We start from the raw sequence: 16,107 nt of genomic DNA, 5'->3' as shown, positions 1-16,107 counted from the left end.
AAAAAAACTACTTCTTCTTTTTTGTATTAACTTAAACGTATATTATATTATATTATATTATATATATCATATCATCATATTATATATAATAAAAATTGTGCTTAAACATCATGGTTGCGCCACGCGACTTCACCAAATTGCATAAATTTTAATAAATTTTTAGATTTTAAGAATAGATATATACATATTTTTTGGATAAATATGACGAATTAAGTAATGAAAGGAAGTAGTATTTGATTTACAACTATAACAGTTGTGTTTATCTAAAATGTTACCAACAAACCCTACAATCAATAGAATAGAATTAGCTAAGGATAGAATTTAAATAAAAAAGAGATTCTTTCATCTTGATGCTTTTTAAATATATATTATTTTTCTTCTCCTATAATTTCTAAATTGATAAAAATCATAATTTGATTACAATCCAAATTTGATCCTTTTCTTATTATAATATATAAGTTGATAAGAATCATAATTAAAAAAATCAATGTAGTACATGTAAAAAAAGTTCCATCTAATCCTTCTTCTTTTTTTTATTTAAATTATATTACTACATGTAAAATCTTCAAAAAAAAACCTTACTACACATAAAAATTGCAGAAAAGTTTTTAGATTTAAAAAATAATAGATATAATTTTTATTCTCCGATAATATCTAAGTTGATAAAAATCTCAATTTCATTATAATCCAAATTCTTCATCTAATCATTTCCTAAAGTACACGTTAAAGTCCATCTAATTTCAGCTTCATACACCTCTATAAATTAGACTGACATTAGACATTTTGTTCATATCAACTTTTTCAATGTGGAGTGTATATATATAAGATAATTCATAATAAACACTTACCATACAATTTTTTTCCTCTATTATTCCCTTCTTCTCCCTACAACCTTACACATATATATTTGTTTACTCTAATTTTTTTTAATGTATTTGTTTTTTTTTTCCCCATCAAATTGAATAGGTTTTGTGTATTTTTTGTCTTTTTTTTTAACCTAATTTCCCAAAGTTTTATCCTATTTATTTGGTTATTGTTTGAGCATCAATCATATATGAATTACACTCAACAATAGCACACTTCTATTTTTGTTTAGTACAGTTTCATTTGAAGTTCTGCATATTGGACAAACTGCTTCAACATAAACACCACGCCTAGATAAATTGTCCATTGCAAGTAAAGAATTACTCAATGATTTCCAAAGAAAAAGTAAGACATTTTTCCCCTTCACTTATTTTATTCTATTTATGCCTCAATAATTTTTATTTTGTTGGTCTTATTGCTTCTTCTTTATATATTTTTATTTATCCGTGTTGCTCACATTGTTAATTGGGAAACTACTGTTTACCATTCTCTTTGTAGTTTAAGCCTTATTTGAAAAATCTTAATTAGGTGAACTAGATAGGAAATATCATGCTAAGCAGGTTTTTTTCTTTTTTCTTTTTTCTTTTTCTTTTTTTTTTTGTGCTACTTATTTTGGTTTGTTAATAATAGAGAGAGAGAGGTTGAGATCAAATAATAAGATTATTGTTCACAACTAAAGGTCAAAATGGATGCTACTATTGAAAGGTATCACTTCTCAATTCTCATCATATCTCGTTACTAATGAATTTATTTATTTTTTTTTTTTTTTGGTTGGGTGAAAATCACTCAAGTTTTAGTGTCTTCTCCCATGCTTTCAAGGACAAAAATTATATTTTCATGTATGTCTCTCTACTTTATATTTTTAAATGTTTAGTTATTTAGATTATTCTTAATTACTGAATTGAGGTTTCCACTTAAATATGCTTTCAATCATTTTTTTAATAGCTTTTAATGATTAAATTCAAGGTTTTTCCATTTAAATATTACTTGAGCCCTAAATCTCAATATATTATGAAAAATCCTTTTATATTTCTTTTATGTATCTCATTTTATATTAGTTACTTAGTTATCTACCATCTTCCATTCGATTATTTTAGACATATATATATATATATATATATATATGCTTTTAAAACATTTTAGTATCACATAATATGTATTTATTATATAACTTAAAAGTAAAATATTCATTTATTTTTTATTCTATTATTTAATTTTAAGGAAATTAATAAAAAAAATTGTTTACATTTGAATTTTAATTAAGCCGTTGGGCTTAGAAGCTGTGGTTGCGTCATGTAACTTCACCAAATTGTAAAAAATTTATTAAATTTTTAGATTTTTAAAGTAATAGTATACTACCAATACTATAATTCATTCTTATAATTAAATAAAATTATATTAACATTGTTTTTTTTATTTGTTAGGATGGATAATATTTAACATACAAAAAATTAATTTAGATCATATGTATCATCTAATTAACATTATTTTTTTATTTGTTAGGATATATTTTGTAAATTAAGGGATAATATTTAGCATACAAAAATTTAATTTAGATCATATTTATCATCTAAATTTTCAAAATTTTAATATTATTAAATTAATATTATTTTATCTAAATATCAAGCTACAAAACTTGATTATTAAGGGATAAGCACAATCCAAATTCTTCAAGAGGTGATTAATATAAATCTATCCCAAGAAATAGTATATATCTCTAATAATTTGATAATCTCTATCTATCCCAAAAAACAATATATATCTCCATTAATTTTATAATTTTTAAGTTGATGACATTTAATATATATATATATATATTTATATAAGTTCCTTATAGCTATCAACCACGTTCTCTTTCTTTTTCTTTTTCTTTTTTTAATTTATTATTATTATTATTTTCATTTTGTTTATTTTCTTTAGTGTTTTTATTGGTTTTTTTTCTTCATGTAATTTTAATTAATGAATTCAAAATATTCGAAAACATTGTCAAGTTTCTAAAGGCTCCTTCTTTGTTTTTGTATTTTGTTTTTATCAAATTGATTAGGTTTTGTGTATTGGTTGCCTTTTGTTTAAACTAATTTTCTTAGTTTTGATATAATTTATATGCTTAGGGTTAGGGTCTTAGAATTAATGATTAAATATTATTAGAATTAATAGATTAATTTTAACAATTTTTTGATTTGATTTTTATGTTACATCAAATTATCAATATGTTCTACACATGTATTCTTGAATTATCTACTTTAATTTTAATTTATAATATTATCAAAATTATATTAATTTTAGATTTATCAATTGTTTAGTACGTTTTTTTAAATAATTATCTGTGGGGCCCGGCCCAAAATAATGGGCTAGTCTAAACTACAGGCCCGTCCGAGAAGCATCCTGTCCGAGGAGAAGCCACAGATAAAACATTATCCAAGCCCAATTGCGGTAAAAGGAACCTGTCCGAGGAGTAACTCCTCCTCGGACATTACGAAGTCCGGACGAAGAGTTCGCCCCAACCATTGTAGTTCATCCTCCCAGCATATAAAAAGAATAAAACCCAAAATATCTCATGGAAAGCTGCCACCACCACATTAAATGTGCCACAACCACCCTCTTGGCCGCATTAATGAGGAAAAGACCCCTGAACAGTACTACATTGACCACTGCAACTCACAAGGGAGTGATAGGGGAGTCTGATGGGACAAGTGCTCAAGTGGAGGCTTAGATGATCAACAAGTGTAAGGTTCAGATGAGAATGAGAGAGCTATATAATGTAGTGGAGTCCCTCAAAGAGAGGGGAGAGAAATGTATTTGGAACTGAATAAATAGAACCTCCTGTTAAATATCCATCCCGGTGTTTTTGTTCTTGCAACAGTATTGTCCATGCATCATAGCGAATAAGCTCACTGAGGCTAAGTTCTTTGACCCATCCTCTACAAATATCTATTGTGGGTTGCGTCTTGGGCCAAGGCTGGATCAATAGGGTTTGGGCCAGGAAAATCGTGCAACTACATTATCAATTTAAAATTCAATTTTGGTATTATCAATTTAATTTAGTTTTAGGAAGAAATCTTACCCCTTATTTTAGTGAGATAACTATTTACACTTGATAATTTTTTTCTTTTATCTTTATTGAATCTATTAAAATATATAATTATTTATACATTTATTTTATAAGTTTTTTCATAAAACCGTGCAACGCACGGGCCTATAACTAGTATATAATAAAAGTTGGGCTTAGACGCCGTGGTTGCGCCACTTGGCTTCACCAAATTGTAGAAATTTTATTAAATTTTTAGATTTTTAAAGAACTAAAAAAGAATAGTATACTACCAGGACTCTAATTTATTCTTATCATTAAGTAGTTTATCTAAAAAAAAAAACTAAAAAACTAAAAAACTAAAAACTATCACCTCTTCAGGTAACTATCATTAATCTAAAAAAAAAAAAAAAAACTACTTCTTCTTTTTTGTATTAACTTAAATGTATATTATATTATATTATTATATTATATATATATATATATATAATAAAAGTTGGATTTAGATGCTGTGACTGTGCCACGTGGCTTCACCAAATTATAAAAATTTTATTAAATTTTTAGTTTTTTAAAGAACTGAAAAGGAATAGTATATTACCAGGACTCTAATTTATTCTTATCATTAAGTATTTTATCTCAATATATATATATATATATATATCATTAAGTAGTTTATCTAAGAAAAAAAAAACTACTTCACGTTAGTTTATCTCAAAAAAATAAAAATAAAAAACTAAAAACTATCACCTCTTCACGTAACTATCATTAAGTAGTATATTTAAAAAAAAAAAAAAAAAACCACTTCTTCTTTTTTGTATTAACCTAAACGTAAACAAAAAAATTTTAAAAAAATTCTAATAGCAATCTAGCTAATAACGTTAACTATTTTTTTGGGATAAAATATACCTAAACTTCTTGAATAGGTAAGTTCCTTTTTCTTTTTCTTCATATCAAATTATTTACTTCTTCACAACTTATTAAAAAGGAATAGTATATTATTAGGACTCTAATTCATTCTTATCATTAAGTATTTTATCTCAAATATATATATATATATATATATATATCATTAAGTAGTTTATCTAAGAAAAAAAAAAACTACTTCACGTTAGTTTATCTCAAAAAAATAAAAATAAAAAACTAAAAACTATCACCTATTCACGTAACTATCATTAAGTAGTATATCTTAAAAAAAAAAAAAACTACTTCTTCTTTTTTGTATTAACTTAAACGTAAACAAAAAAATTAAAAAAAAAAAAAAAATCTAATAGCAATCTAGCTAATAACGTTAACTATTTTTTTGAGATAAAATATACCTAAACTTCTTGAATAGGTAAGTTCCTTTTTCTTTTTCTTCATATCAAATTATTTACTTCTTCACAACTTATTAAAAAGGAATAGTATATTACTAGGACTCTAATTCATTCTTATCATTAAGTATTTTATCTCATATATATATATATATATATATATATATCATTAAGTAGTTTATCTAAGAAAAAAAAAACTACTTCACGTTAGTTTATCTCCAAAAATAAAAATTTAAAAATAAAAATAAAAATAAAAACTATCGCCTCTTCACGTAACTATCATTAAGTAGTTTATCTAAAAAAAAAAAAAAAACTACTTCTTCTTTTTTGTATTAACTTAAACGTAAACAGAAAAAATTAAAAAAAAATTCTAATAGCAATCTAGCTAATAGCGTTAACTATTTTTTTGGGATAAAATATACCTAAACTTCTTGATTAGGTAAGTTCCTTTTTCTTTTTCTTCATATCAAATTATTAACTTCTTCACAACTTAAAATTATTTAATATAAAAGTGAGGGTATACTACCATGACTCTAATTCATTCTTATCATTAAGTAGTGTACGGCACCAAGATCTCAGGCCCATACAGGCCCCGGGCCCAGTCCCAATCGTACAGCGCGAGGATCCCAGGCCCATACAGGCCCTGGGCCTAGTCCCATACCGGCTTTGGGCGCAGGCCCAGTAGAAAGGTCCAGTCATTCTACGCCCTCCCTGGTGCTTCCATAAATACACAGACAAGTGTTGGGCATTAAGTTCCAAGAGGTGATCGGTCAAACGTTCCCGGACAAGTATATGAATCTTTCCCGGGAAAATGTGGTATGCACGGGAGACTGAGTTGCCGAGCATAATCGATCCAGCTGAAATCAAGTTCCAAGATCATAAATGCAGCACCGCCCTCTCACCTAAACATCCACTTAAATCAAATAATATTGGACCTTCAAAAGCACAAACGGTGGCTGTAATCATAATCTTCCCACTAACCTTGGCTATAAATAGAAGAAAGTTGGGAGAAGAAAGGGTTTAGAAAATTTGAGGGAAAAGAGTGAAGGAGTGAATATCAACTGAGCGTTGTTTTGAGTCTCTCTGCCGAGAACGACCCATAGTAGGAAATCTTCAAACCCACTACAAATAGATTGTGAGCCCAAAGTAATCCAAGGCCCATAGGTCTTATACGTGGTTCTTACAAGTAGTTTATTTCAAAAAAAAAAAAAAATTTGCTTAATGTCTAAAGTAAGTGTATATCTAAAAAAAAAAAAATCTAGCTAACAACATTAACTATATTTTTGGGATAAATTATTTATAAAAAAAAAAAAAAAAAACTAATTTGTAATTAAACCTAAACTTCTTGATTGGGTAAACTCCATTTTATTTTTGTTCATATCAATTTATCAACTTTTTCACAACTTAAAATTATCTAATATAAAAGTGGGGGTATATATACGGTCGGTGTATTTTTCCCTTTTCCTATTGTACAGTTTGTTGATATTATTTAAATATGTTTTATGTATTTGTTGCCTTTTGGTTTCATAACCAGTGAAGACAATTCTATGTCAATTTTATAGTCATATTTCTTTTGTGTTGCTTTAAGCTCAGGTTTGTAATCTAGATGTAGAACTTTTCAAAAAAAAAAATTTCATTTACACTAATTTTATGTATAAAACTGTGCATTGCACGGAAAAAAATTAGAATAAAAGTTTTATTTCTCGAATAGTTTTATCTTTTAAAAGTGGCTAATTTTATGTTACTTTGTCTAAAGATTTTAATCATTAATATTATTGTTAATGTGGGGACCAATCAATCAACAGGCCCATTAAGATCAGGATCGTGGGGCCTGTGGCCCATCCAAGGATGCATATCCTTCCGAGGAGGCCAAGTCAGGTCATAAGGGTAATTACCGAGGGACCGTGGTAGTCAATATCACGAAGGTAGAGTTCTGTATTCGTCCGAGGACACCATACTCCTCGGCAGTATGCGTCCGAGGACGATCAGGACGCAGTCTTGTTACAACCGGACCTCGGAATTATGTTACCACTAAAGATAGGATAAACAGACCAAGGGTAAGAAAGAAAAGACAAACAAATATCTATAACTACAGCTACCTCTGCATTAATTACCTCTCAACCAACTCTCTGACCGCATTAATGTGGAGGTGATACCTGAACAGTAAGGAGATAGCCTTACAGCTGCCCATAGGAAGTTCCAGGAGGTGCTAGATGGGACAGAAAGAAATCCTCCAAACCCAACCTACACGTGTGTGGTGAGGATGGAACACAAAGGGTGGTATATAAACTGAAAGAAGAACATGCAAAAGGGGATCAGAACAAAAAAGAAAAAAAGAAAGTATAGAAAGAAGAAGAAGAATGTAAAAAGCAAAAGAACTGTATCAATTACAAGAACAAAACAATCGTTGTGCCAGCTCTGAGCCTTCAATATACGTGAGGGTGAATCTTTTCATTACACAGAAGTTAATCTAGTTCTTAACACCCACGCTCTACAAATTACATTGTTTGGGTCTATTTACGTGCGAACCCAGTATCGTTTTGGGTCATTACAAATTGAGTCCTTACAATTGGCGTCGTCTGTGGGAAGAGCTTGTGTTAACTTAAAGGACTTCCGGTGCACGTTTCTGATGGAGGAAGTGGGTCCACATCACCACGCGACGGGATCGCATCAAGAGGATGTCAACCTGCACCAGGCAGAGTCAAGGGGCTCCCAGCATGGTGATCCCCGAAGGAGTCCCGAATGGAGAGAAGGCCATGAGGGGAGTGTACGTACAACTCATACCACCAGAAGCCACTCTCGTGGGAAGAGTCACGTCTCCCACACGAAGCATGATGGGAATCTGTAATGTGAGATTGCAGATTTGAAGAGAGAGTTGCGCCATGCACGGCGGGAGCGCTCCCCACCTTGCTCCGAACCATCATCTGAGGAGTCGGATGGAGCTAGTTATAGGTGGAGATCGAGAACTCTGCCAAGCGAAACTTTCTCCTATGAAGAGGAGCACCGCCATCGACATAAGCGTAGAAGTCCACCTAGTAGGGGTTTAGGAAACGATGCCATGAACAAAGCCTTGAGTCAAATTTCCAAGTCGCCCTTTACAAGAAACATAGACGATGCGATTCATCCTCGGCGATTCCATCAGCCTACGTTCTCTCTGTATGATGGTCATTCAGATCCGGTGGAACATGTAAGCTATTTCAGCCAGAAGATGACTATCTACTCCAGGGACGAGGCTTTGATGTGCAAAGTTTTTCCATCAAGTTTGGGTCCGACTGCGATGAGGTGGTTCAACGGCTTAAGGGCCAATTCTGTTGGATCTTTCAAAACACTGACTTGGGCTTTTGGTGCGCGTTTTGGGATCTTTGCTGACTCTGTCTATGCGAGAGGACGAGACTCTCAAGAACTACTCTGATAGGTACTGGGAAATGTTTAATGAAATAGAGGGAAAGAATGATGTTGTGGCTATAACCACTTTCAAAACTGGTCTCCCAGCTGATCACGATTTGAGGAAATCCCTGACGGGTAAACCTGTCACCAGTGTGCGCCAACTGATGGACATAATAGATAAGTACAGAAGGGTAGGGGAAGATCAACTTCAGGGAAAAGGAAAGGCCAAGGTGATCCCTCAAGAGAGGAGGGATTTTAGGTCGGACCGTTATAATAGCAGCCGATCCCGGAGGGATTTTGTTGGGTAGTCGGGTTCAGCGGACGCCCAAGTGGTTAATGCAATATTTCGAGAGTCAGTGCAGCAGGTTTTGGAGAAGATAAAGAACGAGCCATTCTTCAAATGGCCGAACAAGATGGCGGGAGAGCCTAGGAAACGTAACCCAAACTTATACTGCCACTATCATCAGGATCATAGGCACACGACGGATAGTTGCAGGAATTTATGGGATCACTTGGAACAATTGGTCCGTGAAGGGAAATTAAAACAACTCTTGCATCACTCAAGTGGAAGGGTGAGTCAAGCAGGTTTAGAGGTACGTGGGGTCGCTTCATCAAGACTCCCTCTGGGTACGATTAACGTTATCTTTGCGACCTCGGGAAGGACTGGATCTTGTCCCTCCAGAGTATTGTCGGTGTCTCGATCCCCGGCCGAGGACCATTCCCAAGCATTGAAGAGAGCCAAGGTGCATGTCCCCCTGATTATAGGCTTTTCAGATGAGGATATGGTTGGGACCATACAGCCCCATGAGGATGCTTTGGTGTAACGTTGAGAATTGGCGGGTATGATGTCAGAAGAGTGATGGTTGATCAGGGTAGCGCTGTGGATGTGATGTATCCAGACTTGTATAAGGGGCTAGGTTTGAAGCCAGAGGACTTAACAACCTATAACTCTCCTCTAGTAAGTTTTGAGGGAAGGTTAGTCACTCCCAAAGGACTGATCAGGCTGCCTGTGTAATCAGGTACGGATGTGGTGGAGGTGGACTTTATTGTCGTAGATGTTTTTTCTCCGTACATGGCTATTATGGGCAGACCTTGGCTTCACACCCTTAAAGCGATCTCGTCTACTCTGCATCAGAAGGTGAAGTACCCATCCGAAGACCAAGTGTTGGAAATAGTAGGGAATCAGGCGGCTGCTCAGCAATGCCTAGTAGCGGCTATACAGCATCGGCCAGAAGCAGAAACCTCGGCTACGGCCGACAATGAGTTATAGCAATTAAAGTCCCTAGTATCAGGTTTGGACGTACCAGCCGATGGGGTAGAGTGTGAAGATCTGGAGAAGGTAGTTGTTGCTGGCGATCCGGAGAAATTCTTCCAGGTTGGGGCTAAATTGCCTTTGCCAGAGAAGGCGAGGTTGCTGGAATTCCTCCGAGCCAATGTGGACGTTTTTGCATGGAACCCGTATGAAGCCCCAGGGGTGGACCCGAATTTCATTTGTCATCGACTCAATGTGAATCCCGCTGTTATGCTTAGGAGGCAACCTTCTCGGCGACCATCGAAGGAACACGCCGAGGCGGTCAAAAGTGAAGTTGCCAAGCTCAAACAGGCTGAGGCTATCAAGGAAGTTTTTATCCTCAATGGTTGGCCAATACGGTGGTAGTAAAAAAGAAAACTAGAAAATGGCGGGTGTGCGTCGACTTCACAGATCTCAATAAGGCTTGCCCCAAGGATCCATTTCCCATGCCGAAGATCGACCAGTTGGTGGATGCGACTGTGGGTCAACCTAGGATGAGTTTCTTGGATGCCTTTCAAGGATATCACCGAATACCGCTGGCTGCTGACGATCAGGAAAAGACTGCTTTTGTGACCCCGATTGGAAACTACCATTACAAGGTGATGCCCTTCGGCTTGAAACACGCTGGATCTACCTACCAACGCATGATGACGAAGATGTTTGAGCTGCAACTGGGTAGAAATATTGAAGTTTACATTGATGATATGGTTGTGAAAAGTAAAGTGGCGTCCGAAAATGTGGAAGACCTCACTAGTATCTTCGGGATATTGAAAACAAAAGTTACGCTTGAATGCTTCAAAGTGCTCATTTGGTGTCGGTTCCGGGAAGTTCTTGGGGTACATGGTGACCCATAGAGGAATTGAGGTGAACCCAGACCAGATTAAGGCCATTAACGATTTGCAAGCACCTCGGAATCCAAAAGAAGGGCAGAAACTAACTGGGATGACTGCTGCGTTGAATCGATTCATCTCCAGGTCGGCTGAGAGGTGTCGTCCTTTTTTCCGCCTATTACATAAGTGGCAAGGATTTGAATGGACTGAGGAGTGTGCTGTAGCATTTCGGCAGTTGAAAGAATACCTGTCCAGGCCACCTATTATGTCTAGCCTTGAGGTGGATGAGGTGTTGTTTGCTTATCTGGCGGTTGCCTCTCATGCAGTTAGTTTCGTCTTGATAAGAGAACACAATGGCGTTCAAAGACCAGTTTATTATGTAAGTAAATCCCTTCATGAGGCCGAGGTGAGGTATTTGTCATTAGAAAAAACCATATTAGCGGTGGTCCATGCAACACGCAAACTTCTGCATTACTTTCAGGCCCATACCGTGGTTATCTTGACCCAACTGCCTCTTAAGTCCATACTCAGAAGTGCTGACTACACCGAGAGATTGCTAAGTGGGGCACGATTCTGGGTGCTTTCGATATCAAATACATGCCTCGCACCTCTGTGAAAGGTCAAGTCCTTGCCGATCTGGTGGCTGAGTTCGCCGAATGCCCAGAAGAAGTTAATGTGAATAAAGGTCACATGGATGAAAAATTGGTTGGCCTAATATCCGCACACGGTGGGTCCTTTTGGAGGGTGTACGTGGATGGGGCCGCAAACCAACGGGGAGAAGGATTGGGATTGGTGTTGATATCCCCCGAGGACGTCATCATCGAGAAGTCATTAAGATTGGGGTTTTCAGCTACTAACAACGAATCAGAATACGAATCTTTGATAATGGGAATGTGTATGGTCCGAAAAATGGGTGGAAAGGCAGTGAAATTATTCTCAGACTCCAGATCGGTAGTCGGCCAGGTGAGAGGAGAGCTGGAGGCCCGGGACCCAAGGATGCAAGGGTATCTGGACCGGGTTAAGCGTCTGCAGGCGAAGTTTGAGTCTTTCGACTTATTGCATATTCCTCGAGGTGAAAATACACACGCTGATTCCTTGGCAACCCTCGCCACCTCCTCAGTGCGAAATTTTCCTCGGGTGATTATCGTTGAAGATCTGTGTACCCCCACGTCACCAGAAAAGGAGGTTTGCCAAATCAATCAAGTTAGTCTGTCGCCAAACTGGATGGATCCCATATTAAAATTTCTTGAAAGTGACATATTGCCCGAAGATAAGGTGGAAGCTGAGAAAATACGAAGGAAAGCTCCTCGGTACTGGTTATCTAAAGATAAAAAGTTATACAAACGGTCCTTCTCGAGGCCATACTTGCTCTGTGTGTCTCCTCAGACAGCAGAGTCAATCCTGGAAGAATTACATGAGGGCATTTGTGGAAGTCATAGAGGAGGAAGGTCTCTATCATGTCGAGCCATCACACAAGGATATTGGTGGCCAAAAATGCGGAAAGAAGCGCAGGAGTACGTTAGGAAATGCGATCAGTGTCAGAGGTATGCTCCAAATATCCATCAACCGGGAAGAGTTCTTAATCCTCTCTCTAGCCCTTGGCCCTTTGCCCAATGGGGGCTGGACATTGTCGGCCCTTTTCCTAAAGCCATAGGAAACAAGAAATACTTGCTGGTCGGCACAGACTACTTCACTAAATGGGTCGAAGCTGAGCCCTTGGCGAACATCAGAGATGTAGATGTGAAGAAGTTTATTTGGAGGAACATTGTTACGCGATTTGGAGTTCCCCGCACTCTTGTCTCAAATAATGGACTCCAATTTGATAGCAATGCCTTTAGGGAATATTGTTCAGAGTTGGATATAAGAAACAGATATTCCACTCCAGCTTATCCACAAGGCAATGGGCAGGCTGAAGCTGTTAACAAATTAATGGTCAATGGGCTTAAGAAGAGACTTGATGACGCGAAAGGAAAATGGATGGAAGAACTGCCACACGTGCTTTGGACGTATCGGACAATACCCCGACGTTCAACAAGGGAAACTCCCTTTTCCATGACCTATAGGGCCGAGGCCGTCATTTCCCTGGAAACTGGATTCCTGACGTTAAGGACCAGTACATTCTCTTCGGATGCTAATGATGCAATGTTGGAGAAAAGTTTGGACCTGATTGAAGAACAGAGGGAGAGCGCGATGGTTCAACTAGCTTACTACCAACATAAACTCAAGCAGGGCTATGATAGTAATGTGAAGATGAGGCCGTTAGCTGTAGGAGATTTGGTGTTGAGGAAAGTTCTGGGGGCCATCAAGAATCCAAATTAGGGAAAACTGAGACCTAATTGGGAGGGGCCATATCGAATCACTTCTGTAGCGGGAATAGGAGCCTATTATCTGGAAGACCTAGATGAAAAAGCCGTACTTCATCCTTGAAATGTAAATAATCTCAAGAGGTATTATTATTAATAAAAGTATTTCAATTCAAATATTTCTTTTAATTTACGTCAACCATACATCTTGTACTCCTACGTCGTATGATTTATATTGAAATGTTAAACAGAAACCAAATTATGTTAGGTCCTCGGACCGTAAGCTTGGTGGGAATTAACGTCCTATGATGTATATTGAAATGTTAAACAGAAACCAAGTTATGCCAGGTCCTCGGACCGCAAGCTTGGTGGAAATTAACGTCCTATGATGTATGTTGAAATGTTAAACAGAAACCAAGTTATGTCAGGTCCTCGGACCACAGGCTTGGTGGAAATTAACGTCCTATGATGTATGTTGAAATGTTAAACAGAAACCACGTTATGTCAGGTCCTCGGACCGCAAGCTTGGTGGAAATTAACGTCCTATGATGTATGTTGAAATGTTAAACAGAAACCAAGTTATGTCAGGTCCTCGGATCGCAAACTTGGTGGAAATTAACGTCCTATGATGTATATTGAAATGTTAAACAGAAACTAAATTATGTCAGGTCCTCGGACCGCAAACTTAGTAGAAATTAACGTCCTATGATGTGTATTGAAGTGTTGAACAGTAACTGAGTTGTGATAGATCTTCTAATCACAAACTCAACGGGAAATAACGCCCTGTAACACTCATTGGGGAATCAAAGAGAGATATTTGGACGTAAGTTGGTGTACAATCAAGGTACTGAAGGCATGATTTTATTTAGTTTATGAACTTTCGTAAAGAATTGATATTGATTGGATAGAATACGCACATATCAAAAACGTCTCCTTAAGACCCTGTTGTATTAATGCTTATTGCCTATTGCTGATTATCGATTGACGATATGTGTGAGTAAAATTGTCCCATACAAGCAAAAGGTAGTTGAAATGAACCTATCCAAATTACAATAACACAGTGAACGAGTACAAAAATAACATAAAGTAGTAAAAGCAGTAAGAAAATGAGCAAGGAAGTCCCCTACTAAGTGTCTAGTTAAGTTACAAAACAAGTTCTACTTTTTCAATCTCAATTGGATCTTTGGGTTCTGGCTGGTGGGTATGTCTACCTCCGAAGTGTTGATTCCCTCTTTGACTTTGGTAATGCCTCCAGTTGGTAGAACTGTGGAGTCCAAATCCCGTTGAAAACCTTGGGAGGCCGTCTCTGCCTCCGAAGCGGTGGTGGTCTTGTCTGGGGAAGCTCCTGAAGGGGCAAGTCCCCTTTTAGCTAATTCCGGCTGACCACGGGGAGGAAAACTGTGAGGCGAAACCTCCTCGTTGAGGTTAATAGCTGAAGAGGGAGCATCAGTCTGATGGGGTAGAAGAACTGAGGGGCGGATCGCCTCGGGATAGAATATGTTCTCTAGTTTACGTAACTCATATGAGGCTTCAACCCCAACACGGTTAAGAGCCTCGCTCCAAGTTCTTGCGTAGTAGATACGGCATACCTCCGGAACCTCGGCTCTCAAAACCTTCTCAGTTTCTGCTATACCAACCTCATAGCCTCTCTACTCAACTTCGTTCATTGCCTGTTCTGCATCGATTTTTGCTTTCTCGGCTTGCTTCTTGGACTTTTCAGCTCGCTCTCTTAGCTTTTGAGTTTCCTCCAGGTGCTTCCTAAGAACTAGGACTTGCTCTTGAGTCTTCTTTAACTCGGCATTCGCCTCACGTAGAAGTTTCCCTTGGTTCTCGGCCTGCTTTTGGTAGCCTTCTAATGCCGACTTGGCGCTCTTGCGAGCTTGCTCTTCGATCTGTAACTTTTTCTTTGCATCGGCCAAGTCCTGTTCGAATTTGGACAAGGTCTGTACAGCCGTTGTCCGTCTTTTTCTTTCATCATCTAGTTGATCGGAACAGGCGTTGAGCATCTCATCTAGCTTGAAAGTATTTTGGATGATCTGTAGGAAAAAGGTTAACACTATAGTCAATAAAAGTGCATATTGGTGAGTAACAGTCACGGAATGAGAAAGATAAAAGTTAGCTCCTTACCATGCCCAAATATCGTTTGTTGTCGAGGACAAGTTCATTCTTCCTCATGTTCTTTATTTCGGCCATATCTTTTAGGAGCAATAAGGCTTCCTCTATGGCCGAGGCTACGTGACACCCTATGCCGCCATTAAAGTCCCTTATAGATGCATCGTCTCGCAGGGGCTCCCCACCGTGCATAGGTGTTGGCAACCATGCTTGTGGTTCAGGATATTGGGAGTCAGATTTCTCTTGGCCCCGCGCGATTTGGTGCTTGGTTTTCTGCTACTTTACAGCTCGTTGGGCATCCTTCTCTCGAGTTGGACGAGACTTGCTCGTGTCTGCCACCTCCTTGCCCTTCTGTTCCCTGCGCCTCTTCTACTCGGCAGCGTTAGGAAGCGCTGGTTGTGGTGATGGCTGAGGAGGTTGAAGAAAAGCAGGAGGAGGAGACCTAGCTGGAAGAGATGAAGCTTGGGATGATATTGATTTTGCAGGCGCACTCTGTACCGGCTGACCTTCCATCAACTCCAACAAGCTTTTATGGGGTTTTCTTTGTATCCCCATCTCGTCAGGATCTTCCTCGGGGCTTGTGGGTTGATCAAAAATCCCAAAATCTTCCGAGGGCTCAGATACTGCTACAACTTTTTCCTCGCTTTTCTCCTTTTCCTTTCTCCCTTTTATTTCCTTTTCCCTGAGGGTAGGTAGGGATGAAGAAGTTCCAGCCGAGACGCTGGCTACGAAAAGAGGCTCTGTGCGAGGTGTGTACTGGGGAAGCGGAATACCCTCTGGAACAATGAACCCTTCGTAGGCAACACTGATACGGTGAAGCCGAGGATCGCGGGCTCTAATCACACACTTCGGCGCCTGAAAAGCAAGAGAAAGGGGGGGTATAGTTGAGAATTAAGTGTGCTGTCCGAAGCTGACCGTCTGTCTCGTTCACGTATATTTCGGCTTTCAGTAACTTATCCAAGTTCGCCTTATTAACTAACTT

The sequence above is a fragment of the Quercus lobata genome, chromosome 12, assembly GCF_001633185.2.
Source record: "Quercus lobata isolate SW786 chromosome 12, ValleyOak3.0 Primary Assembly, whole genome shotgun sequence".
Lineage (NCBI taxonomy): Eukaryota > Viridiplantae > Streptophyta > Magnoliopsida > Fagales > Fagaceae > Quercus > Quercus lobata.
The sequence above is the reverse complement of the archived record's forward strand: the minus strand, read 5'-3'. Positions refer to the sequence as shown.